Source organism: Salmo salar, chromosome ssa19 (genome assembly GCF_905237065.1).
Source record: "Salmo salar chromosome ssa19, Ssal_v3.1, whole genome shotgun sequence".
In the NCBI taxonomy this organism is placed as follows: Eukaryota; Metazoa; Chordata; class Actinopteri; order Salmoniformes; family Salmonidae; genus Salmo; species Salmo salar.
The window spans coordinates 68,449,248-68,476,244 of NC_059460.1; the positions used below are offsets into that span (position 1 = coordinate 68,449,248).

The 26,997-nt window shown below is 38.5% G+C and overlaps 1 protein-coding gene across 3 annotated transcripts in view; it reads left to right on the forward strand.

Annotated features, from left to right (window-relative positions):
• The first annotated feature begins 6,310 nt into the window (after nt 1-6,310).
• The window catches only part of LOC106579432 (cadherin-23), a 706,260-nt gene continuing 685,573 nt past the window's right edge, over nt 6,311-26,997 (forward strand). For all 3 annotated transcript variants that reach the window (XM_014159337.2, XM_014159338.2, XM_014159342.2), the window contains exon 1: nt 6,311-6,714. The gene's annotated coding sequence lies outside the window, so the exon portion shown is untranslated. The remainder of the gene's footprint in view (nt 6,715-26,997) is intronic.

A 26,997-nucleotide genomic window follows, 5' to 3' on the forward strand; every position in this document is an offset into this window, starting at 1 on the left:
TGCCCCCTAGCCCCAACAGGTTTTAAATAACAGCCCAAAGTAAACATTCTGTCTCAAACACCTCGCCTCCTGCTACAGATACATTTGCACATCACTGTAGCCTTCTTTAATTACGGTCCCTACAGCAACCGCCGAAGAATAACTACTGCATGTAATCTGTTAAAAATTAAGAAAAATACCAATGAGTTGGAAAAATATTCAACCTAACAAAACTCTAACTCATACGTTTCTTAAACGTTTACCATTGTGTCTAAAATGCCACCACTGTCTCTTTTACTCTTACCATAATCTAGGTATGTGTAATGTTCAATTGACTTATAATTGTATAATTGCACACAGCCAGCTATCCTCCCTCTCCTATGAGCCTCCCCCAGCCTAATAAATGGTAGGGATAATTTCACCACAAACAGTGTGTGTGAACGTCAAAACCCTCCCTAACCAGCTGAAGAGAGAGGGGAAATGCGTACAATGTGACAGTGACTTTTAACACTTCTATCTGTGTCCGTTGGGAAGATGACCTGTGAACAATATCTGAAAAAGACACGCTAGAATATGTGCTGGGTGAAGGACAAAAAAGGGGAAAGGGGGTCTATACACAACAAACAGCTTAGACTAAGGATGCATTGTGATACTGATCTTTAATTACTAGGCCACTTGCGACAGGAAAACAGGGACAAAGGGAGGTTGTAATGAGAAGAGTTATATATGACAATAAAAGGTTCCGTTTACAAATGCACATTCTAACCGGGATGATGCGTGCTAAGTTAAGCAGCGGGAATTCGAGTCATAGTCTCAAAGTAAGCACAAAGGACTGTCATTCTGAATTTGGGTTGGATCATTTCTAATATGTTGTAGTTTTGATTCGGATACAAAGAGAGAGAGAGTTGCTTTCGAACGGTGAAGGGTGAGGGCACTACTTACATGTATTAAGACACGATCTGACGTCACCTTCCATGATAACTCCCTTATTCTACTGGCGACCTCGCGGACGAGTTACCAAATCATGAAGTTATCACCCTAACCCCTCGCAGAATCCCACACTCCAGTATCCCAATCTGGTGAGTTTTGTATCGAAACAAAAACACAAAATGAAATCAGCAAGACATATAGCACAATCCATTCAAAGTAATTGTCATCCCTTAATAAAATATATTTTCCTTTCTATATGCAGATTGAACAAAGTACCTCTGTATATTTACCCAAAGACCATGACCCCCAGGGAACTGGACATTTTCCCTTTGAACACATGATTCAAAAATAACATGTTAATAACCTGTTTGGGATAGGGGGCAGTATTTTCACGGCCGGATGAAAAAACGTACCCGATTTAAACTGGTTACTACTCTTGCCCAGAAATGAGAATATGCATATTATTAGTAGATTTGGATAGAAAACACTCCGAAGTTTCTAAAACTGTTTGAATGGTGTCTGTGAGTATAACAGAACTCATATGGCAGGCCAAAACCTGAGAAAATTCCAAGCAGGAAGTGGCCTGTCTGAGAATTTGTAGTTCTTCTTTTGATTCTCTATCGAAACTACAGTATCTGTGGGGTTACGTAGCACTTTCTAAGGTTTCCATTGGCTCTCTAAAGTCTTCAGAAAGCAGATTGAGGCATCTTCTGTCTCTGGGCAGAATATAGTAGCTCAGTTTGTCAGTGGTCTGCCTGGTGACAAAGAGATTGGATATGCGCGTTCATGTGAGCACGCTGTTTTTTCTTTCATCTTTGAATTAATACACTATTGTCCGGTTGGAATATTATCACTATTTTACGAGAAAAATAGCATAGAAATTGATATTAAACAGCGTTTGACATGCTTCTAAGTACGGTAATGGAACATTTTGAATTTTTTTGTCTCGAAATGTTACCCTTTGGATAGTGACCTGAACGCACGAACAAAACGGAGGTGTTTGGACATAACTACGGATTATTTGGAACAAAAACAACATTTATTGTGGAAGTAGCAGTCCTGGGAGTGCATTCTGAGGGCATCAGCAAAGGTAATACAATTTTTCTAATAGTAATTCTGAGTTTAGTGAGCCCCGAACTTGGCGGGTGTCAAAATAGCTAGCCGTGATTGCTGAGCTATGTACTCAGAATATTGCAAAATGTGCTTTCGCCAAAAAGCAATTTTAAAATCTGACATAGCGATTGCATAAAGGAGTTCTGTATCTATAATTCTTAAAAGAATTGTTATGTATTTTGTCAACGTTTATGATGAGTAATTTAGTAAATTCACCGGAAGTTTTGGGTGGGAATGCATGTTCTGAACATCACATGCCAATGTAAAAAGCTGTTTTTTGGATATAAATATGAACTTGATTGAACAAAACATGCATGTATTGTATAACATAATGTCCTAGGAGTGTCATCTGATGAAGATCATCAAAGGTTAGTGCTTCATTTAGCTGTGTTTTGGGTTTTTGTGACATATATGCTTGCTTGGAAAATGGGTGTCTGATTATTTTTGTCTATGTACTCTCCTAACATAATCTAATGTTTTGCTTTCGCTGTAAAGCCTTTTTGAAATCGGACAATGTGGTTACATCAAGGAGAAGTGTATCTTTAAAATGGTGTAAAATAGTTGTATGTTTGAGAAAGTTGAATTATGACATTTTGTTGTTTTTGAATTTGCCGCCCTGATATTTCACTGGCTGTGTCCTGCAGGTGGGACGCTAGCATCCCACCTAGCCCATAGAAGTTAACTGACTTAGTTAAATAAAATAAAAAACTCTGTGCTTTCAAATGACATAGGTGGATTCAATCTGGTGAGAGGCCTTTCAATTGCTCAGTGTGGTAAAAGTATTGTCCAGTTGGGGGCACTGACAGACCATAAAAAGAGTCACACTGAAAGAGCTTCAGTTTAGTCAAGAACCTCTAAGAGCACCAGAGAATACACTTGGGGGAGAAGCCACACCACTGCACACAAGAGCTTCAAAACAGTATGATACACCAGTGCACACTCGGGAGAGAAACCCTATTGTTGCTCACACTGTGGCAGAGAATTCAGTCTCTTGAATAAGCTCAGAATGCATGAGAAACCTTTCAAGTGTGACCATTGTGAAAATGGCTTCAGTTTGGCTGCTTACCTCAGGAAACATGAGAAGGTGACTGTAGCCAAAGTTTTGGTGACTATGGAATCCAGAGGATTCACAGGGGAGAGAAACCATACAGTTGCAAAACCTTCAGGCACTTGTCTTCATTAAAACCTCTCTGGGAAATGTGGACACACTATTCAACAGCCAGGGAAATAGTAGGGTGGCAAATTCAAAACAACAAAAATCGCATAATTCCAATTTCTCAAACATACAACTATTATATCCCATTTTAAAGATACACTTTTCGTTAATCCAACCACATTGTCCGATTTCAAAAAGGCTTTACGGCAAAAGCACAACACTAGATAATGTTAGGACAGCGCCGAGACAAGAAAAACCACACAGCCATTTTCCAAGCAAGGAGAGGCATCACAAAAACCAGAAATACAGCTACAATTAATCACTAACCTTTGATGATCTTCATCAGATGGCACTCATAGGACTTCATGTTACACAATACATGTATGTTTTGCTCAATAAAGTTCATATTTATATCCGAAAACCCCATTTTACATTGGCGTGTAATGTTCAGAAATGTTTTGCCTCCCAAAACTTCCGGTGAATCAGTACACCAATTTACAGAAATACTCATCATAAACGTTGATAAAATATTAAACTGTTATTCAAAGAATTATAGATACACTTCTCCTTAATGCAACTGCTGTGTCAGATTTCAAAAAAACTTTACAACGAAAGCACACTTTGCAATAATCTGAGTACAGCGCTCAGAGACAAAACCAAACCCGCCATTTTGTGGAGTCAACAAAACTCAGAAATAACATTCATAAATATTCACTTGCACTCCCAGGAATCCCAGTTCCCCAATAAATGTTCATTTGTTTCGATAAAGTCCATATATATGTCCAAATACCTCCTTTTTGTTCACGCGTTTGGTAGAGTAGTCCAAATGCATAGTGCTCGCGCAGTTAAGTTCAGACGAAAAGTCAAAAAAGTTATATTACAGTTCGGAGAAACATGTCAAACGATGTATAGAATCAATCTTTAGGATGTTTTTTATCATAAATCTTCCATAATATTCCAACCGGACGATTCCTTTGTCTTCAAAAAGAAAAAGGAACACAGCTAACTCTCACGTCAGTGCGCACCACTGAACTCATGTCATTTTCTCACTCATCTACTTCCAGAAGCTCTTATTCTCTCCCCATTCACAGTAGAAGCATGAAACAATGTTCTAAACACTGTTGACATCTAGTGGAAGCCTTAGGAAGTGCAAAATGACCCCACAGACACTGTATACTGGATAGGGAATCACTTGAAAAACTACAAACCTCAGATTTCCACACTTCCTGGTTGGATTTTTCTCAGGTTTTTGCCTGCCATATGAGTTCTGTTATACTCACAGACATCATTCAAACAGTTTTAGAAACTTTAGAGTGTTTTCTATACAAATCTACTAATTATATGCATATTCTCGTTTCTGGGCAAGAGTAGTAACCAGTTTAAATCCGGTATGTTTTTTATCTGGCCGTGCAAATACTGCCCCCTAGCCTCAACAGGTTTTAAATAACAGCCCAAAGTAAACTTCAGAGTGTTTGCTATCCAAATCTACTAATAATATGCATATCCTACCTACTGGGCTCGAGTAGCAGGCAGTTTAATTTGGGCACATCATCCATCTGAATTTCCGAATACTGCCCCGTCACTAAAAAGTTAAAACAACACACGATGCGTCACTAAGTACTAGGCCTATATTGATTAATAAGTTAAGAGTTTAGTTTGAGAAAGAGTGCATCTGTTGTTTTGCTGTAAAAAAATATGTTTTTACAATTTATAAAATATCATTTTAAAGCACTGTAGTTTGTTTATTTGAATTTGGCCATAGGGGATTATAAATAAGCATACAGACAGGCATTTTGTTTTCAAGTTTAAGGGCCCAATAATTTTTGTTATTGGGCTCAATAGTTTTGGTATGCCTATTTGGTTTTGTGATCAGAAGAGTGAGAAGAGTGACATTTTCAGCTCTCTTAACCAAACATAAGCCTAAGAATTGTACTTTAATTTTACATTTAGCAGACGCTCTTATCCAGAGCAACTTACAGTAGTGAATACGTTTCATACATTTTTTTTTCCACTTTTTTTTTCTCCGTACTGGTTGCAAACACCATGCTCTACCAACTGAGCCACACGGGACATAATGTGTGGTCATGTGATCAGAAATGTGCACTTATAAATTATAACATACTAAATTACACACAATTGTAGAATATAGCCAATATGCATCACTAGTTTTTCATGCATTAATTGTTAAGTTAGGCCCATCAAATTGTTTCAAAGTCGCAATACTTGTTTTATACACTAGGTGGAAATACTATACAGTCGTTGAATAGACCAGGGTACTTCATCCTTTTCTTTTGCAAACGAGACCCAGGACCAATAGAAATAAATGGTAAATAATTTATTGTGTCATTTTGGAGTCACTTTTATTGTAAATAAGAATAGAATATGTTCCTAGACACTTCAACATTAATGGGGATGCAACCATGATTACGGATAGTCCTGAATGAATTGTGAATAATGATGAGTGCGAAAATTACAGACACACAAATATCTTACCCCCAAGACATGCTAACCTCTGACCATTACAATTACAGGGGAGGTTAGGGGGTTAGGATATGTATGCCTATGTAACGTTCTCACTCATCATTGTTCACGATTCATTCAGGATTATCTAAAATCATGTTAGCACCCACATTAATGTAGAAGTCTTTAGAAAGATTATATTCTTATTTACAATAAAAGTGACTCCAAAATGAAATAATACATTATTTACCATTAATTTCTATTGGGCACAAAATAACCTGAAACACAACCAAAACAAACGGCAAATCCACAGGCTTGATGTAATTAATCACTGCAATTTCAGTTTTTCTCTTGTTATTTTGGTCACTGAAAGTCACTTAATTAGCCATGTCAGCTAACACATTTTTTTATTGGTAAATTAGTCTAGCCAGCTATCATTTTATGAGCCTAATCATGGCCAAATTCCCCATTGTTTTGTTAGTCATTAACATGGCATACATCTTGGCAAAATGTGTAGAATTGCAGAAAATTTGCTTTGAAATTGCAAAAAATGGTCTCAGAAAATTTGGTTTAAAATAGCAAAAAATGGTCTCCAGCCCATGGCAAAATGGGTAGAACTGCAGGAATTTAGCAATCAAACTGCAAAAAAAAGCCTTTAACCCAAACGACCATTGCCGGCACTGCATCCAGTTGTTCTATTATGCTACAGCAAGGATAGGCGAAACCGGGAGTTGAAACCGGAAAATAGTCAAAGGCAAGTTCGCGCGGAACAGGGCATTTGCTCGTTTCCGTATCATAGACATTAAAACCAGGGTCGGATTTAGCTGTAGCCAATGCTGAGGTGAAGTTGAAGTGAACAGCCAAAGTCAGGAGCCGACATTTTCGACTGGAGATGGAAAAAGTGTTGTCGTGAGCGGGAGAGAAGAAGAGAAGAGAATTGAAGAGAGAGAGAAAGGGAGAGAAAAAAAGAAACTAACCGAAATAACTAATCTACCTATAGCCTTAGTGACGCATCACAGCAGAACATTTGACCGAATCTAAAATCATTTAACCCACGACGGACACGGACGAGGCAGGTAAGATTGGATGATTAATATATGATTTTCTACATTTGGTGGTGCAAACTCAATAGCGGTAGAGCAATGAGCACATTGCAAGGAAGAAGTGAGCCTTTTATGTTTTTTTTGTCTGCTATGTCACTTAACCGATTGATGGAGGGTATAGTTTTTAGGCTACTAGCATACTAGGCTGTTTATAGCTGGATTTGCTTCGGCTACTATCTAGGAAACATGTAGTGTTCAATATTAAGCTGGGTCTTATTTATAAGTGCACATACAGCCAATGCCAAATAAGACGATATAGCCTACAATATGTTTCGCACAGACGGGAATTCGTTTAAAAAAAACTTAGCACAAACGTACCCTATTTGAAAAAAGACCTCAGCCTAGCCTGTATGGCTGGTTTCACATAGGGCGTCTGGGAAAAGGTATATATGCACATCGTGATTCCAGAAAAAGGGAATATGTTTGTCGGAATGTATTGCAATTCTTTAGGCTATATCAGATTCTAAACTGTAGCCTACGCAAGCAAGACTATTACACATTTACGGACAATGACTGTAACTAAATAGAAGCAAATTCTGTATTCGGGGGTATCAGGTGCGTGGACTTGTCTCAGGTGGCTCCGAAGATTTAAAAGGTGCACCTGCTGGTAAGCGCCGTATCGCGCTCGCGCCGTTATTTATTTATGTGTCGCCTGAACCCACTGCTGTGCCATTGTCGCGCGAGGTTAAGCTTCGACTCTGTAATTTGCCCCTGGCCTTGGATCAGCTCCACTAATGCGGCACATTGTCGGATGAGCTGACTACACGGTTGCCGAGGGCCATGTGGTGCTGGTGCTGTCTAGTGATATGATTATGGTAATAGTTTGTAAGCTCCGGATAACCTCAATCACTCCCTGTAATTTGCAGGGTAGAAAATAAAAACAAGACTGAAAGAAAGAAAGAAACAGTCTTTAAACCACTATCCAACTTTAGCCATCCAAGAGGGATTTCATGCAACATGCTGAGCATGTAAAGTGCCTATAGGGCAGGGGTCTCCAACCTTTTCTAGCATGAGAGCTACTTTTAAAAAACGAAACATGTCGTGAGCTACTAATTATTTTCTAGCTTTCAAATAGGCACATTCTTCTCTCCTCTGAAACTTTTCCCAGGTCCTTAGTGTACAAGAGAAAGTAGCGCACTATATTTTCTGTCAATATACTGTACCTGGTAAAATAATGGTTAATAATCAACTCTAAGGGGGCCCCTATAACATCTGTGATTTTTTACCCCCAAATGATGTTTTATATTTTCCCAAATTAAGTTGTTTTATTTTTCCAAGTTTTAGAATATTTTTCACTCTCAAAATAACAACTGTTCATAGAGCAATAACGTAATTGGTTTTTCTGAGTCGATGTCAATGGTTAAATCACATCAGAAGACCATTTCTTTTAGGCCTGGAAGAAAATGAACATTTCTTTTTTTAGTGTAATTCCCCTTTAATTGTGCATCTGGCCCTTTAATTGCACATCTAGCTAGTAAGGAATGTGCTGTCTAATCTGCTTGTCAAGTGATGGTTCTGTACTGGTGCTGCTCATTTCATGGCAAAGTTAGCAAATAACAAATAATAGATACAAATGACATACACTACCTGTCAAAAGATTTAGAACACCTACTCATTCAAGGGTTTTTCTTTATTTTTGCTATTTTCTACATTGTAGAATATTAGTGAAGACATCAAAACTATGAAATAACACATCAAAACTATGAAATAGCACATATTGAATCATGTAGTAACCAAAAAAGTGTCAAGCAAATCAAAATATATGTTATATTTGAGATTCTTCAAAGTAGCCACCCTTTGCCTTGATAACAACTTTGCACACTCTTGGCATTCTCTCAACCAGCTTCACCTGGAATGCTTTTCCAACGTCTTTAAGGAGGTCCCACATATGCTGAGTACTTGTTGGCTGCTTTTCCTGCACTTTGGCCTTCCCTGTGGCTCAGTTGGTAGAGCATGGTGTTTGCAACGCCAGCATGGTGTGTGCAACGCCAGGGTTGTGGGTTCGATTCCAACGGGGGGCCAGTACAAAAAAATGCATGAAATGAAATGTATGCATTCACTACTGTAAGTCGCTCTGGATAAGAGCGTCTGCTAAATGACTAAAATGTAAAATGTAAAAATGTACTTTGCGGTCTGACTCATCCCAAATCATCTTAATTTGGTTGAGGTCGGGGGATTGTGGAGGCCAGGTCATCTTATGAAGCACTCCATCACTCTCCTTCTTGGTAAAATAGCCCTTACACAGCCTGGAGGTGTGTTGGGTCATTGCCCTGTTGAAAAACAAATGATAGTCCCACTAAGCCCAATCCAGATGGGATGGCGTATCGCTGCAGAATACTGTGGTAGCCATGCTGGTTAAGTGTGCCTTGAATTCTAAATAAATCACAGACAGTGTCACCATCAAAGCACACCATAACACCTCCTCCTCAATGCTTTACAGTGGGAAATACACATGCAAAGATCATCCGTTTACCCACACTGCGTCTCACAAAAAATCTCAAATTTGAACTCTAGACCCAAGGACAAATTTTCACCGGTCTATTGTCCATTGCTCATGTTTCTTGGCCCAAGCAAGTCTCTTCTTCTTATTGGTGTCCTTTAGTAGTGGTTTCTTTGCAGCAATTTCACCATGAAGCCCTGTGTCACACAGTCTCTTCTGAACAGTTGATGTTGAGATGTGTCCGTTACTTCAACTCTGTGAAGCATTTATTTGGGCTGCAATATCTGAGGGTGGTAACTCTAATGAACTTATCCTCTGCAGCAGAGGTAACTCTTCCATTCCTGTGGCGGTCTTCATGAGAGCCAGTTTCATCATAGCGCTTGATGGTTTTTGGACTGCACTTGAAGAAACTTTCAAAGTTCTTGAAATGTTCCGTATTGCCTGACCTTCATGTCTTATTTGAGCTGTTCTTGCCATAATATGGACTTGGTCTTTTACCAAATAGGGATATCTTCTGTATACCTCCCCTACCTTTTCACAACACAACTGATTGGCTCAAACGCATTAAGAAGGAAAGAAGTTCCACAAATTGACTTTTAACAAGGCACACCTGTTAATTGAAATGCATTCCAGGTGACTACCTCATGAAGCTGGTTGAGAAAATGCCAAAAGTGTACAAAGCTGTCATCAAGGCAAAGGGTGACTATTTAAAGAATCTCAAATATAAAATATATTTTGATTTGTTTAACACTTTTTTGGTTACCACATGATTCCATATGTTTTATTTCATAGTTTTGATGTCTTCACTATTCTTTTACAATGTAGAAAATAGTAAAATAAAGAAAAACCTTTGAATGATTAGGTGTTCTAAAACTTTGGACCAGTGGTGTACTTATTCATGATATACTTTGCAGTTAACATTTAATTGAGAAGGTTTTGGGGAAAGTATTTCTGTCAACCCACAAGGGTTATCACGTCAACTGGCTACATGCGGAGTGATAGACAAACGCACGCATGCACCACACAGACAGACAGGGTCAATATTGCTGGAAATTCATTGCCAGATATTGTGTTAGGTTTGGCTTTTTAAGATAATATCAATGTTGCATTGATTATATAGCAGCTGGGAGCTTGCAGTGTCGGATACTTGTGAGATTTGTTTATGACAGTTTGCGATGGAACACATGAAAAATCTATTTCGGAATTGTTTGGAGAGCTACTCATAGGTGGGGTAGCTCGCAATCGACCTGTTGGAGACTCCTGCTCAGTGGTGGAAAAAGTACCCAATTTTCATACTTGAGTAAAAGTAAAGATATCTTAAAAGAAATTGACTGAAGTAAAAGTAAGTCACCTTGTAATATACTACTTGAGTAAAAGTCTAAAAGTATTTGGTTTTAAATGTACTTAAGTATTAAAAGTACAAACCAGACGACACGATTTTCTTGTTTTTTAATTTACGGATAGCCCGGGGCACAGTTCAACACATAATTTACAAACGAAGCATTTGTGTTTAGTGAGTCTGCCAGATCAGAGGCAGTAGGGATGACCAGGGATGTTCTCTAGATAAGTGAGTGAATTAGACAACTTTCCTGTCCTGCTAAGCATTCAAAATGTAACAAGTACTTTTGGGTGTCAGGGTAAATGTAAGGAGTAAAAAGTACATTATTTTCTTTAGGAATGTAGTGGAGTAAAAGTGTCCAAAAATGTAAATAGTAAGGTATAGTACAGATACCCCAAAAAACGACTTAACCTGTTGGGTCTAGGGGGCAGCATTTGCACGTCTGGATAAAAAAAATGTACCCGATTTAATCTGGTTACTAATCCTACCCAGTAACTAGAATATGCATATACTTATTATATATGGATAGAAAACACTCTAAAGTTTCTAAAACTGTTTGAATGGTGTCTGTGAGTATAACAGAACTCATTTGGCAGGCAAAACCCTGAGACATTTTCTGACAGGAAGTGGATACCTGATGTGTTGTATTGACTTTAAACCTATCCCATTGAAAAACACAGGGGCTTAGGAATATTTTGGCACTTCTTATTGCTTCCACTAGATGTCACCAGCCTTTACAAAGTGTTTTGAGTCTTCTGGAGGGAGATCTGACCGAACAAGAGCCATGGAACGATGATGTCCCATTAGACACCTGGCGCGAGTTCATGTTGGGTACCCTCGTTCCAATACGTTATAAAAGAGTATGCATTCGTCCACCTTGAATATTATTCATGTTCTGGTTAAAAAGGCCCTAATGATTTATGCTATACAACGTTTGACATGTTTGAACGAACGGAAATATATTTTTTCCCCCTCGTTCATGACGAGAAGTCCGGCTGGCTTACATCATGTGCTAACGAGACGGAGATTTTTGGACATAAATGATGAGCTTTTTTGAACAAAACTACATTCGTTATGGACCTGTGATACCTGGAAGTGACATCTGATGAAGAGAATCAAAGGTAATGGATTATTTACATAGTATTTTCGATTTTAGATCTCCCCAACATGACGTCTAGTCTGTATCGCAACGCCGTATTTTTCTGGGCGCAGTGCTCAGATTATTGCAAAGTGTGATTTCCCAGTAAGGTTATTTTTAAATCTGGCAAGTTGATTGAGTTCAAGAGATGTAAATCTATAATTCTTTAAATGACAATATAATATTTTACCAATGTTTTCTAATTTTAATTATTTAATTTGTGACGCTGACTTGACTGCCGGTTATTGGAGGGAAACGATTTCCTCAACATCAATGCCATAGTAAAACGCTGTTTTTGGATATAAATATGAACTTGATAGAACTAAAAATGCATGCATTGTCTAACATAATGTCCTAGGAGTGTCATCTGATGGAGATTGTAAAAGGTTAGTGCATCATTTTAGCTGGTTTTATGGTTTTGGTGACCCTGTCTTTGACTTGACAAAACATTACACACAACTCTTGTAAATGTACTGTCCTAACATACTCTAAATTTATGCTTTCGCCGTAAAACCTTTTTGAAATCGTAAAACGTGGTTAGATTAAGGAGATGTTTATCTTTCAAATGGTGTAAAATAGTTGTATTTTTTAAAAATTTGAATTTTGACATTTATTTGGATTCAAATTTGCCGCTCTTGAAATGCACCTGCTGTTGATGGAGTGCACCACGGGTGGCACGCTAGCGTCCCACCTAGCCCCAAGAGGTTAAGTAAAAAAATCTAATTCAATCAAACTTTATTTCTCACGTGTTTAGCTGCAGAATGCTGTGGTAGCCATGCTGGTTAAGTGTGCCTTGAATTGTAAATAAGTCACAGACAGTGTCACCAGCAAGTTACCCCCATACCAACACACCTCCTCCATGCTTCACGGTGGGTACCACACATGCGGAGGTCATCCGTTCACCTACGGAAAAAAATGTATGAAATGTATGCATTCACTACTGTAAGTCGCTCTGTATAAGAGCGTCTGCTAATTGACTAAAATGTAAATGTAAAATGTACTCTGCGTCTCACAAAGAAACGGTGGTTGGAACCAACAATCTTACATTTGGACTCTTCAGACCAAAGGACAGATTTCCACCGGTCTAATGTCCATTGCTCGTGTTTCTTGGCCGAAGTAAGTCTGATGTGTCTGTTACTTGAACTCTGTGAAGCATTTATTTGGGGTGCGATCTGAGGTGCTGGTAACTCTAATGAATTTATCCTCTGCAGCAGAGTTAACTCTGGGTCTTCCTTTCCTGTGGCAGTTCTCATTACGGCCAGTTTCATCATAGCGCTTGATTGTTTTTGCGACTGCACTTGAAGAAACTTTCAAAGTTCTTGAAATATTCCGTATTGACTGACCTTAACCTCTATGGGCAAACGTCCCACCTACTCAACAGCCAGTGTAATCCCGTGGCGCATTATTCAAATACCTCAAAAATGCAAAAACTTCCATTTTTCAAACATATGACTATTTTACACCATTTTAAAGACAAGACTCTCGTTAATCTAACCACACTGTCCGATTTCAAAAAGGCTTTACAACGAAAGCAAAACATTAGATTATGTCAGCAGAGTACCCAGCCAGAAATAATCAGACACCCATTTTTCAAGGTAGCATATAATGTCACATAAACCCAAACCACAGCTAAATGCAGCACTAACCTTTGATGATCTTCATCAGATGACAACCCTAGGACATTATGTTATACAATACATGCATGTTTTGTTCAATCAAGTTCATATTTATATCAAAAACCAGCTTTTTACATTAGCACGTGACTAGCTTGTGACTAGCATTCCCACCGAACACTGCCGGTGAATTTACTAAATTACTCACGATAAACGTTCACAAAAAGCATAACAATTATTTTAAGAATTATAGATACAGAACTCCTCTATGCACTCGATATGTCTGATTTTAAAATAGCTTTTCGGTGAAAGCACATTTTGCAATATTCTCAGTAGATAGCCCGGCATCACAGGGCTAGCTATTTAGACACCCAGCAAGTTTAGCACTCACCAAAGTCAGATTTACTATAAGAAAAATGTTATTACCTTTGCTGTTCTTCGTCAGAATGCACTCCCAGGACTTCTACTTCAATAACAAATGTTGGTTTGGTCCCAAATAATTCATTGCTATATCCAAATAGCGGCGTTTTGTTCGTGCGTTCAAGACACTATCCAAAAGGGTAAATAAGGGTGACGAGCATGGCGCATTTTGTGACAAAAGAATTCGAAATATCCATTACCATACTTCGAAGCATGTCAACCGCTGTTTAAAATACATTTTTATGCCATTTTTCTCGTAAAAAAGCGATAATATTCCGACCCGGGAAAGCTTGTATACGTACAAAGAGAGAGAAAATAAATACATATCGTGCCCTCGTGCACGAGCGTGAGTCTCAGAGTACTCTGACCAGCCACTATCCAAACGCGATAATGTGTTTCAGCCAGAGGCTGCCTCGATATCATTCAGCTTTTTCCCGGGTTCTGAGAGCCTATGGGAGCCGTAGGAAGTGTCACGTTACGGCAAAGATCCTCAGTCTTCAATAAAAAGAGCCAAGATGAACAACAACTTGTCAGAGAGGGCGCTTCCTGTTTGGAATCTTCTCAGGTTTTTGCCTGCAATATGAGTTCTGTTATACTCACAGACACCATTCAAACAGTTTTAGAAACTTTAGGGTGTTTTCTATCCAAAGCCAATAATTATATGCATATTCTAGTTACTGGGCAGGAGTAGTAACCAGATTAAATCGAGTACGTTTTTTATCCGGCCGTGTCAATACTGCCCCCTAGCCCTAACAGGTTAATGTCTTAAAGTAATGATGGACTGTCGTGTCTCTTTGCTTATTTAAGCTGTTCTTGCCATAATATGGACTTGGATAACAAGATGGCACCGACAGAGAGGGCTGCCTCTCTTCTAGTCCTTAGGAAACTTTGCAGTATTTCATTTTTTTATTTTTCTATCTTGAGTGTTATTACATACAGCCAGGAAGAACTATTATATATTTTTTTAACCTTTATTTAACTGGGCAAGTCAGTTAAGATAAATTCTTATTTTCAATGATGACCCAGGAACAGTGGGTAAACTGCCTTGTTCAGGGGCAGAATGACAGATTTTTACCTTGTCAGCTCAGGGATTCGATCTTGCAACCTTTCAGTCTCTAGTCCAACACTCTAACCACAAGGCTACCTGCCGCCCCACTATGACCTGGAATATGACTTTCCCGAAGCAGATCCTTTGTCCGAACTACCCAGGGCATTTGAACTGATTCTAGAGGTTCACCGAAAACAATGCTGCCAGAGAAGTGGTGGATGAAGCGGTCTTCTGGTCAGACTTCAGAGGCGCGCACACCACCCACCGCTTCCAAGTATATTACTTGCTCATGTCCAGTCTCTAGATAACAAGGTAGACGAAATTAGGGCAAGGATTGCTTTCCATAGAGACATCAGGGATTGTAACATACAGTGGTTGCTCAACTAAAAGTTTTGCAATTATGCTGCGGGACTTAGAGGTAATTTGTGGTTTAGTACGGTATCGTGTGCCATTGCTCCAGACCAGTGCAAGGGGGAGTTAGATCACTGATTATGCTTTTGGATCCCAAGGTGCTACTGTGTCTCCAAAAATACACTTATTTTTTTGTTACTACTAGTCAGTATTACTTACTAAAACTGTTGTTACAATAAGGTTTTTATTCTAAGAGAAACTTAGATGACAATTAGGGTGTGGAAATGTTAGTATTATTTTGCTCTTACTGTAGTACTGTAGCCTACTCCCGACCGGTCATGTTGTACAGGGCTTGAGTGGCGCAGCGGTCTAAGACACTGCATTTCTGCTACAGATGCTGGTTCAATACCCGTGCCGGCCTTGACTGGGAGACCAATGATGTGTTGGTAGGCTTTTGATTTCTTTCTCTCTAAAGTCATAAATAAATCATTCTAAATAACAAACTTTATTTACAAATTAGTAACAATTTCTCACCCCATGTTCAAGAATGGCCTTTTTCTCGCTCACTTTGTTATTTGAAAACTAAATCATCTCCAAAATATAGTTATTTTTTAAAACAAAGCTATTATTACTATTATTATTAAATCATTTAGAATTATATAAAAGCCCCTTAGATATTCTCACAGATATATTATTAACCCTGTTTTTCACAAGTGTAGCAGGCTGTGAATTCTGCAAACAACGGTTATAGCAGGACCATATATATTGGTCATGGCTCCCAAGTGGCGCACAATGGGATTGCCTTACAGTTCTCCTGCTTTATCCAATGAGATAGCGGTAGATGCACAAGGTTCAAGGCACGAAGGCAGGAGGCACGGGACGGGCCGCAGAGCAGCGCACAGAATATGGACGTAGCCCATGGGGAAGGGAGGAGGAGGAAGGGGGACGGAGGGTGGACCCCCATCTTGCCCCACTGGGTAGCACAGAGCAACACTTTAAGCAGCATTGCATTAATAATGGTGCTGAGCAGGGAAACGTTCCCGCTGTTCTTATAACCAGTCTGCATGTTCAAACTAAAACAGTGTAACTAATAATGGCGCGAAAAATGCCCTTTAGATATGAATTCGGAGGGCAGAAATGATTAAATATTGGAGCATTAGACCTCTCACTAAAGTCGTCAGTCAGAAGTTATACTTAAATCCGAACTGGATTTAACGAAAAATTACATGAAAGCGCACGTGTAAATCCCAAACTCTAAAAGTAATTGGAAAGGTCGATACAAATTATTTGTGACATTGTGGTTACAATAAAGAATGTAAACAGGATGTAAACAATTTTATTTACAGTAGTGATGGATGGCTGGAGGCATTTTGAAAACAGGTTTTCAAACACTACAGTGTACTGTAGTACTGTCCATGATTAATGCAAACCAAAAAAGCATTAAAGACAAGAGTTAATGAGTACTTGAGGTCATCGAGAAAGTCTGGACATGGCCTGCTCTCCCTTATGTAAGGAATTAGGCACTTTACCATGTTTACTACAGTATGTACTATAGGCTATGTTTAGTAGACTGCACAGTAGCCTAATAACCAAATGCAGGCGGCTTCTATCTTCAAAATGCTTTAAATGCTTTATTATCCAAAGTGCGTGTGGGCGACCTCATGCAACCGCAAAATGTCAGATTAAAGCATATACTGTACAGTACTGTATTTCTACATCAGCATCTTTATGCTTTCGTAAATAAAATAATGATAAAAGTACTCTTTCAAAATGCAGATGTTTATTTAGTTATTGATCCATAACAAATTACTATGGGAATAAATATCACTGACAAATATTGGAACAAGGTAGGCTAATGAAGGTAAACAAATTGTTGCTTACTGGAAAATACTCTTTCAAACACACACAGTCATTATGGGCTATTATCGGGACAATATACGCCTACCAACACCTCTCTGTATTTTGATACTTTGTGCAAGGCAAGTGATCAGCAATAAAAACTTTGTTGATGGGGCCTCCCAAGTGGCGCAGCAGCCTAAGACACTGCATCGCAGCCTAAGACACTGCATCGCAGCCTAAGACACTGCATCGCGGTGCAAACTGCGTTACTACACTGTAAAAAATGATTTGTTGTTTCAACTTATTATTTCCAGTGATCTAGTTGCATGGTCTTTTTCAAGCTCAGAGTACTTCAAATTTCACGTTATCCTAGCTTTTATTACCTTTATTTTCACTAACAATAGACGGATTAATTTGATGTTCGTTAATTGTTAACTGAATTTGATATTATTATTTGAGTCAACTTAAACCTTTATGTTCACAATAAATGTGGAGTTCTAATAACTTAAGCTACATTATTGTTGGCAAATAGAAGAGACTTAAGTCCACTGCTTCATTTTTCAGTGTAACTTACTATTCTCATTTGAATACACTTAAACATTTATTACGTCAACAATAATTGTTGAGTTATCATAGCTTAAGCAACATTTATGTTGACAAATAAAACATATTTAAGTCCACTTCATCATGTCGGTATAACAAACCATTTTTACATTTTGTTAAGTCAACTTTCAATTAAGTTATTGTAACTAGTAGTACAGTTATCATAACTACATTTAAAGTTTACATAACATAATTGTCTAAGCTAGGATAACGTGACATGTTAAGTGCTCTGAGCTTGAAAAAAGCCACGCAACTAGTCTGGAAATAACAAGTTGAAACAACCTTAAAGCTAGAGATATCTGAACTAAAGCCAGTTACTTCAATTTATAAAAGAGTTAACCATTTGCCATTATAGCTTACTATTCTGAGTTGAATCTTTTTCCTATTTTGTTATGTCAACGTTTAATAAAGTTATCATAACTAGTAACAGTTATGATAACTAAACTCAGCAAAAAAAGAAATGTCCCTTTTTCAGGACCCTGTCTTTCAAAGATAATTCGTAAAAATTCAAATAACTTCACAGATCTTCATTGTAAAGGGTTTAAACACTGTTTTCCATGCTTGTTCAATGAACCATAAACAATTACCATAATTTCCGGACTATAAGCCGCAACTTTTTTCCCACGCTTTGAACCTCGTGGCTTAAACAGTGGCTAATATATGGATTTTTCCCGCTTTCAAATTTTGTTTCCCAAAAAAACACATTCTGTGACGTGCTCAGTTTTTTGGCGGCATGAAGCTTTCATTAGACCAATGAAATTGCCGAACGGGTTAAGGTCAAACAACTTTTTTGTTTACTGTTTAGATTAAATCGAGCGCTCTCAAACTTCCCATCATTCGATTACGGTAGTCATTTTGTCACCCTGATTCCTGGGGGCACAACAAAGTATTTGCAGCCACTTGACATCAGTGTAAATCGTGCATTTTAGGTGGCGCTCCGTGTTCAGTGGGAGGCTTGGATGACAAGTGGGGAGAAATCCTTCACTAAAACGGGCCGCATGCGAAGAGCAACTTATGGTCAAGTCTGCCAGTGGGTCCTGACAGCGTGGAGCATTGTCAAAAAATCCACTATCATCAACGGGTTTCGAAAGGCTGGACTGATGCGTGTTGAAGAGGGCTCAGCGGGGGATTTGCCTCCGGATGAAAGTGACGAGAGCGACAATGAAAATGATCCAATATCAGATGAAGCAATTATGAGGCTATTCAACTCCGACACCGAAGGAGATGGTTTCAGTGCACAGGAGGAGGAAGATAGTGACCAATGACTTTCTTGGTAGGCTACTGTTTACTGCTATTTTTTTATTTTTTGTTACAAGCCGTGTTTCGTTAAAGTCTATTTATTTTTGTTACAAGCCGTGTTTCGTTAAAGCCTGTGTAAAGTTCATTTGTTTCAATGTACCGGTAGGCACCTGCGGCTTATATACATGTGCGGCTTATTTATGTTCAAAATAATATATATTTTTTTTAATTCAGTGGGTGTGGTTTATATTTAGGTGCGCTTAATAGTCCGGAAATTACGGTAATCAATATATTTTAAAAGGTTTTGGCATCACGCACAGCCTTTCTTAAAAAAAAACTGTGCTTTGCCTCAAAACGAATGGTCCAAAAATCCTTTAATGGATCAAAGCTGTGAATAAATTGAGGGTAATGCTCAAGAAAATGGTGTTTGGGGCAAAGTTTGTGGTCTGGGAATTCCTTTTTCAACACATTCTTTCAACACGTGCGTATGGTCAGATATTTTTGACACTGAGGTAGCACAAGGTTTCAGGACTAAAGTGGGTTGAAGCCAGAATATCAACAATATCCTTCAAGTCCAATAATATTTCCCAGGTTTTGTAATTTTCAGGAATCTTGTCACCAATTATTAGGGGCAGTCCAGTTCTCGTTACCAGCGGTTGACATGCTTCGAAGTATGGTAATGGAATATTTAGATTTTTTTTGTCACGAATTGCGCCATGCGCACGACCCTGATTTACCATTTCGGATAGTGTCTGGGACGCACGAACCAAACGCCGCTATTCGGATATAACGATGGATTATTTTGGACCAAACCAACATTTGTTATTGAAGTAGCAGTCCTGGGAGTGCATTCTGACGAAGACAACAAAAGGTAATCAAACTTTTATAATAGTAAATCTGATTTTGGTGAAGGCTAAACTTGCCGGGTGTCTAAATAGCTAGCCCGTGATGGCTGGGCTATCTACTGAGAATATTGCAAAATGTGCTTTCACCAAAAAGCTACAAAAGGACATATCGAGTGCATAGAGGAGTTCTGTATCTATAATTCTTAAAATAATTGTTATGCTTTTTGTGAACGTTTATCGTGAGTAATTTAGTAAATTGTTAGCAAATTCCCCGGAAGTTTGCGGGGGATATGCTAGTTCTGAACGTCACATGCTAATGTAAAAAGCCGTTTTTTGATATAAATATGAACTTGATTGAACAAAACATGCATGTATTGTATAACATAATGTCCTAGGTGTGTCATCTGATGAAGATCATCAAAGGTTAGTGCTGCATTTAGCTGTCTTCTGGGTTTTTGTGACATTATATGCTAGCTTGAAAAATGGGTGTCTGATTATTTCTGGCTTGGTACTCTGCTGACATAATCTAATGTTTTGCTTTCGCTGTAAAGCCTTTTTGAAATCGGACAGTGTGGTTAGATAAAGGAGAGTCTTGTCTTTAAAATGCTGTGAAATAGTCATATGTTTGAAAAATTGAAGTTTTTGTATTTTTGAGGAATTTGTAATATCATTGGATATTGGAGCAGGTGTTCCGCTAGCGGAACGTCTAGATGTAAGAGGTTAAAATCAATTTTTATGCAATTTATCTCGTAAAAAAGCGATAATATTCCGACCGGGAATCTCCTTTTCGGCAAACAGAGGAAAAATGACAAAGACGGGGGCGGCCAGGGCACGCGCCTAAGCCCACAGTCCCTTGATCGGCCACTTGAGAAAGGCGATAATGTGTTTCAGCCTGGGGCTGGGATGACGACATTCAGGTTTTTCCCGGGCTCTGAGCGCCCATGGAAGTCGTAGGAAGTGTCACGTTAGAGCAGAGATCCTTTGTAAAAGATAGAGATGGCAAAGAAGTTCAAGAAATGGTCAGACAGGCCACTTCCTGTAAAGGAATCTCTCAGGTTTTGACCTGCCATTTGAGTTCTGTTATACTCACAGACACCATTCAAACAGTTTTAGAAACTTTGGAGTGTTTTCTATCCAAAGCCAATAATTATATGCATATTCTAGTTACTGGGCAGGAGTAGTAACCAGATTAAATCGGGTACGTTTTTTTATCCAGCCGTGAAAATACTGCCCCCTAGCCATAACAGGTTAATGATGGTAAAATGTGCAAGTCTGTTGAGCACACAGTCACTCTTCACTCCATTCAATGTGTGCAAGTCTTAATTTCTCTGAAGTTCAAAGACGGTTTTCTTATGTGACTCAACTGTTCAATGTGGAAAGAGTCCCTCTCTCACTTCCTGAGTTTGTATCTCTACCCGACTTGCTAAGCAAAACCTATAGAACTTGTCAATTGTAAAGCTTTCTGAAAGCCAGAGAGGGAATGGGCACCTATATTATCTGTGCCTTGCAAAAGTATTCATCCCCCTTGGCATTTTTCCTATTTTGTTGCATTACAACCTGTAATTTAAATGTATTTTTATTTTTATTTAATGTAATGGACATACACAAAATAGTCGAAATTGGTGAAGTGAAATGAAAAAAATTACTTAAAAATAAATAAAAAACGGAAAAGTGGGACAAAGTTGTGGAGAAGTACAGATCAGGGTTGGGTTATAAAAATGTATCCGAAACCTTGAACATCTCACGTAGCACCATTAAATCCGTTATTAAAAACTGGAAAGAATATGGCACCACAACAAAACTGCCGAGAGGGGGCCGCCCACCAATACTCTAGAACTAGGCAAGGAGGGCATTAATCAGAGAGGCAACAAAGAGACCAAAGATAATCCTGAAGGAGCTGCAAAGCTCCACAGCGGAGATTGAAGTACCTGTCCATAGGACCACTTTAAGCCGTACACTCCACAGAGCTGGGCTTTATGGAAGATTGACCAGAAAAAAGCCATTGCTTAAAGAAAAAAATAAGCAAACATGTTTGGTGTTCGCCAAAAGGCATGTGGGAGACTCCCCAAACATATGGAAGAAGGTACTCTGATCAGATGAGACAAACATGTAGCTTTTTGGCCATCAAGGAAAAGGCTATGTCTGGTGCAAACCCAACACCTCTCATTACCCCGAGACACCATCCCCACAGTGAAGCATGGTGGTGGCAGTATCATGCTGTGGGGATGTTTTTCATCGGCAGGGACTGGGAAACTGGTCAGAATTGAAGGAATGATGGATGGCGCTAAATACAGGGAAATTCTTGAGGGAAACCTGTTTCAGTCTTCCAGAGGTTCACCTTCCAGCAGGACAATGACCCTAAGCATACTGCTAAAGCAACAATCTAGTGGTTTAAGGGGAAATATTTAAATGTCTTGGAATGGCCTAGTCAAAGCCCAGACCTCAATCCAGTTGAGAATCTGTGGTATGACTTAAATATTGCTGTACACCAGCGGAACCCATCCAACTTGATGGAGCTGGAGCAGTTTTGCCTTGAAGAATGGGCAAAAATCCCAGTGGCTAGATGTGCAAAGCTTATAGAGACATACCCCAAGAGACTTGCAGCTGTAATTGCTGCAAAAGGTGGGTCTACAAAGTATTGACTTTGGTGGGGTGAATAGTTAATGCACACTCAAGTTTTCTGTTTTTTGTCTTATTTCTTGTTTGTTTCACAATACAAATATTTTTAATCTTCAAAGTGGTAGGCATGTTGTGTAAATCAAATTATACAAACCCCCCCAAAATATATTTTAATTCCAGGTTATATGGCAAAAAAAACACGAAAAATGTCAAAGGGGGTGAATACTTTCTGTTATGGATGTAATGAAAAAGAGTCCTCTAAAGTACAATTATTCTGTACTAATACGGTTTGAAATGTCTTTTTGGTAAGTTCGCTGGAAACTGAGCCAGTACTACAAAGTTCCTTAACTATTTCCTGGGTTGCTGCCTTGGAGATAGTTTGCATCTGAAGAAACAATGATGCTAGTTTGTGTTTCAGTGACTCCTCTAAATCTTCATCACCTCCATTCTCGCAGCTTGATATGGAAATGCCAAGATCGGATATGTCCTCAGTTTCTGTATTCTAATACTGGCACAAACATGTGCAGTGTGATTTGTTTTAAGGTCAAGTCGACAATGTTCTGGCATACTGAAACAGTGTTTCCTACTTCTGTGTGACTTGAAAGAAGTGTGCACAATAGATTTAAAGCTGCAATCTTGAAAAGAGCATCGGACTGTTTCCTTATTGTTGAAATGACTTCTCAAATGAGAAAAGTACTGCTTAACTTCTTACATCTAGGCGTTCCGCTAGCGGAACCCCGTTCCGCCAGCGGAACCCCTAGCCAACAGCCAATGGGATCGCATGGCGTGAAATACAAAAACAACTAAAATACCACAATTAAATTTTTTCAAACATACGACTATTTTACACCATTTGAAAGATAAACCTCTCCTGAATCCAATCACGTTGTCCGATTTCAAAAGGCTTTACAGCGAAAGCAAAACATTAGATTATGGTAGGATACAACCACAGCAAAAAACAACACAGCCATTTTCTTAGCAAGGACAGCCATTTTCCAAGCAAGGTTAGCCGTCAAAAAGCACAAAATCAGCTAAAATTATAAACTAACCTTTGACGATCTTAATCAGATGACACTCCTAGGACATTATGTTAGACAATACATGCATTTTTTGTTCCATCAAGTTCATATTTATATCCCAAAAAAAAACATTTTACATTGGCGCATGAAGTTCAGAAAATGTATTCACCCCAAAATGTCCGGTGAATTTACAAAAATACTCACCATAAACGTTGACAAAATGCATAACAATTATTTTAAGAATTATAGATACAGTACTCTTTTATGCACCCGCTGTGTCAGATTTCAAAATAACTTTACTTAGAAAGCACATTGTTCAATATTCTGAGTACTGAGCACCATGCTATTCAGTTAGCCGTCCAGCCACGGCATCCCCAAAACGCTGAAATATGTTAAAAATATTATCTTACCTTTGCTGATCTTCGGCTGAATGCACTCGGAAGGTCTCCCACTTCCACAACAAATGTTAATTTGTTCGATAAAGTCCATAATTTATGTCGAGATAAATCCGTTTTGATGGCGCGTCCAGATCCCCATTCCAAAATGCATCTTTCCACCGTCGACGAAAAGTTATAAAGTTCCCTCAGCGTTTGTAGTAACATGTCAAACCATGTTCACAATCAATCTTTAGGGTGTTAAAATCGTAGAATTGCGATAATATTGCAACCGGACAATAGCAGATTCATTACAAAAGAAAAAGAAAAATGGCTAATCCTTCGTGAGCGCGCAATGACCCCAGCCCGACCTCATACGGTTCCGGGTATTATTCAATCAAATTGTATTCTAGAAGCCTCAAACAAGGTTCTAATGACTGTTGACATCTAGTGGAAGCCTTAGGAAGTGCAATATGACATCACATACACTGTAGTTTAGAAAGAACTTCATTTGAAATGACTACAGCCATCTGAGGTCAAACTTCCTGTTCGTTTTTTTCTCAGGTTTTTGCCTGCCATATGAGTTCTGTTATACTCACAGACATCATTCAAACATCATTCAAACTTCAGAGTGTTTTCTATCCAAATCTACTAATAATATGCATATTCTAGTTCCTGGGCCCGAGTAGTAGGCCGTTTAATTTGGGTACGTTTTTCATCCGGCCGTGAAAATACTGCCCCCTATAGTGAAGAGGTTAACATTACAGGCCTCAGAAAAATTACAGTGGTCACATTTTATACAAGCAGTAACTGTTTCATGAACATTTGTTCGTTGTTGATTCAACGCTTCTTGAGTGCTATTTCTGTTTTAAAGGTGCACGGACAGTCTTGATGGATACATGGTAATGGAAAGATTCTTGCATAATGTTCATGCTTCAATTTGTAATGTCTAAGGATGAGTTGATTTGATGATTCAAATCTGCAGTACTTACAGTTCCACTTCATCCATTGAAGGAATAATGATTTTGGATTTCCAAGAATCTAAAAAAGAATGTTTACATAAACATTTTTTTATTCACTTTAGTTCATGTTAATTATTAACAAATTATTCTGAAATTGATTAGGAATTCAATATGTAAGTGCTGTCTAGGTAAACCTGTTTACTAACTGCAAAATGAATTTTTTATAACATGGTTTGTTTAACATAACATCTCATTACACCCAAACTAACAATTGTAAAAGAACAAAATATATACTAACATTACTACTTGCAAGATTAGGCTAATTAATCATAGGTTTTTAAATCATATATTTTGGAAAAAAAGAAGGGTTTAAAACCCAATACTAATTAGAAGCATGGCTAGCAAACATCTTTCCTTTCTACTATTATGCAGGTTATCAAACTATTTCCAAGCTAACCAACAAGCAGCTTTTATCAGCACATGTGCAATTCCGACCACGTGCTATCTAGTGCCATGCTAACTAAACACACTTTAACTAACCATCACATGTGCAAATTCGGCCACGTGTCCCAACTAACAATATGTACACTATTAGGGCAATAATTAAGAAGTTAAAACCTAGACTCAAACCCACACAACAGTACATGTGGACCGGAGGCATTCATATAACATATCATTTTTTGTCAACACGACTGGGATCTTGTTTTAGTTTATTTGACTTATTAGTTCTGATTTGAAAGTTGACTGAACAAATTGTTCTTAGTGGATTCAGATTGATTTTGTAAGTTAAGACAGTGTAACTAATTGTGGTTATTTGTAACTTGAACATTTTAGTAAACACAACTGTTATCTTGGCGTTGTTGATTTGACTTCTTGGTTCTGACTTGAAAGTTAAATCAGCTAAGACCTGTGTGTTAATTTAACTTAATTTTGTGTCCAGATTTATAGTTATCCTAACTTGACATTTAAAGTCAAAACAACTGTTGTCTTTATTTAGTTCATTTGACTGATTGGCTCAAACGCATTAAGAAGGAAAGAAATTCCACAAATTAACTTTTGACAAGACACACCTGTTAAGTGAAATGCATTCCAGGTGATACCTCATGAAGAGTGTGCAAAGCTGTCATTAAGGCCAAGGGTGGCTACTTTGAAGAATCTCAAATATAAAATATATTTTGATTTGTTTAACACTTTTCTGGTTACTACGTGTTATTTCATAGTTTTCAACCCTTGAATGAGTAGGTGTGTCCAAACTTTTGACTGATACTGCATGTTTGTAAACTTAACATTTGTTGCAGTATTACTTTAGTGCCTTGTTTTAAAATAGTTGTATTCTGTACAGGATTCCTACTTTTTACTCTGTCAATTAGGTTAGTATTGTGGAGTAACTACAATGTTGTTGAGCTATCCTCAGTTTTTTCCTATCACAGCCAATAAACTCTAACTGTATTATAGTCACCATTGGCCTCATGGTGAAATCCGTGAGTGGTTTACTTCCTCTCCAGCAACTGAGTTAGAAAGGACACCTGCATCTTTGTAGTGATTGGTATTGATACATCCAAAGTGTAATTAATAACTGGGGTACAGAGATGAGGTAGTCAAATTTTTACTCTTGAATTTTTTTGGTCTTGCCATAACAAAGGGATTGGATACTTATTGACTCAAGATATTTCAGCTTTTCATTTTTAATTAGGAAACATTTTGAAATACATCATTCTATCAGGTATCAAGGTAATACCAAAGTGCAGACTGTGTGAAGTAACAATGTTTCTTGTAACAACAGGAGCAGGCAAACGACAGGTCAAGGCAGGCAGGGGACGATAATCCAGAGTAGGAGCAAAGGTACAGGATGGCAGGCAGGCTCAGGGTCAGGGACAGGCAGAGTGGTCAGGCAGGCAGGTACGGGGTCAGGGCAGGCAAGGGTCAAAAACCAGGAGGACGAGAAAAAGAGAGGCTGGGAAAAGACAGGCGCTGACAGGACAAACGCTGGTAAGTTTGACAAACAAGACAAACTGGCACGGACAGACAGAAAACACATGTATAAATACCCTGAGGATAAGTGGGCAAGATGGATGACACCTGGAGGGGGTGGAGACAAGCACAAGGACAGGTGAAACAGACCAGGGCGTTACAAATTCCAGTTTCACATTATGGGGTATTGTGTGTCGGCCAGTGAAAAAACATCTCAATTGAATCCATATTAAATTCAGGCTGTAACACAACAAAATGTGTAAAAGGTGAAGGGGTGTGAATGCTTTCTGAAGGCACTGTAGCAGACTATATACAGCTAAACACTGCAACTATTTATATGAGACAGAGAGCAATACTTTGAGGTCAACTGCTGATGTGCTCGCCTGGACTAACCAAGTGATCATGACAGGATTTGATAATCTGAAAGCTATTCCTC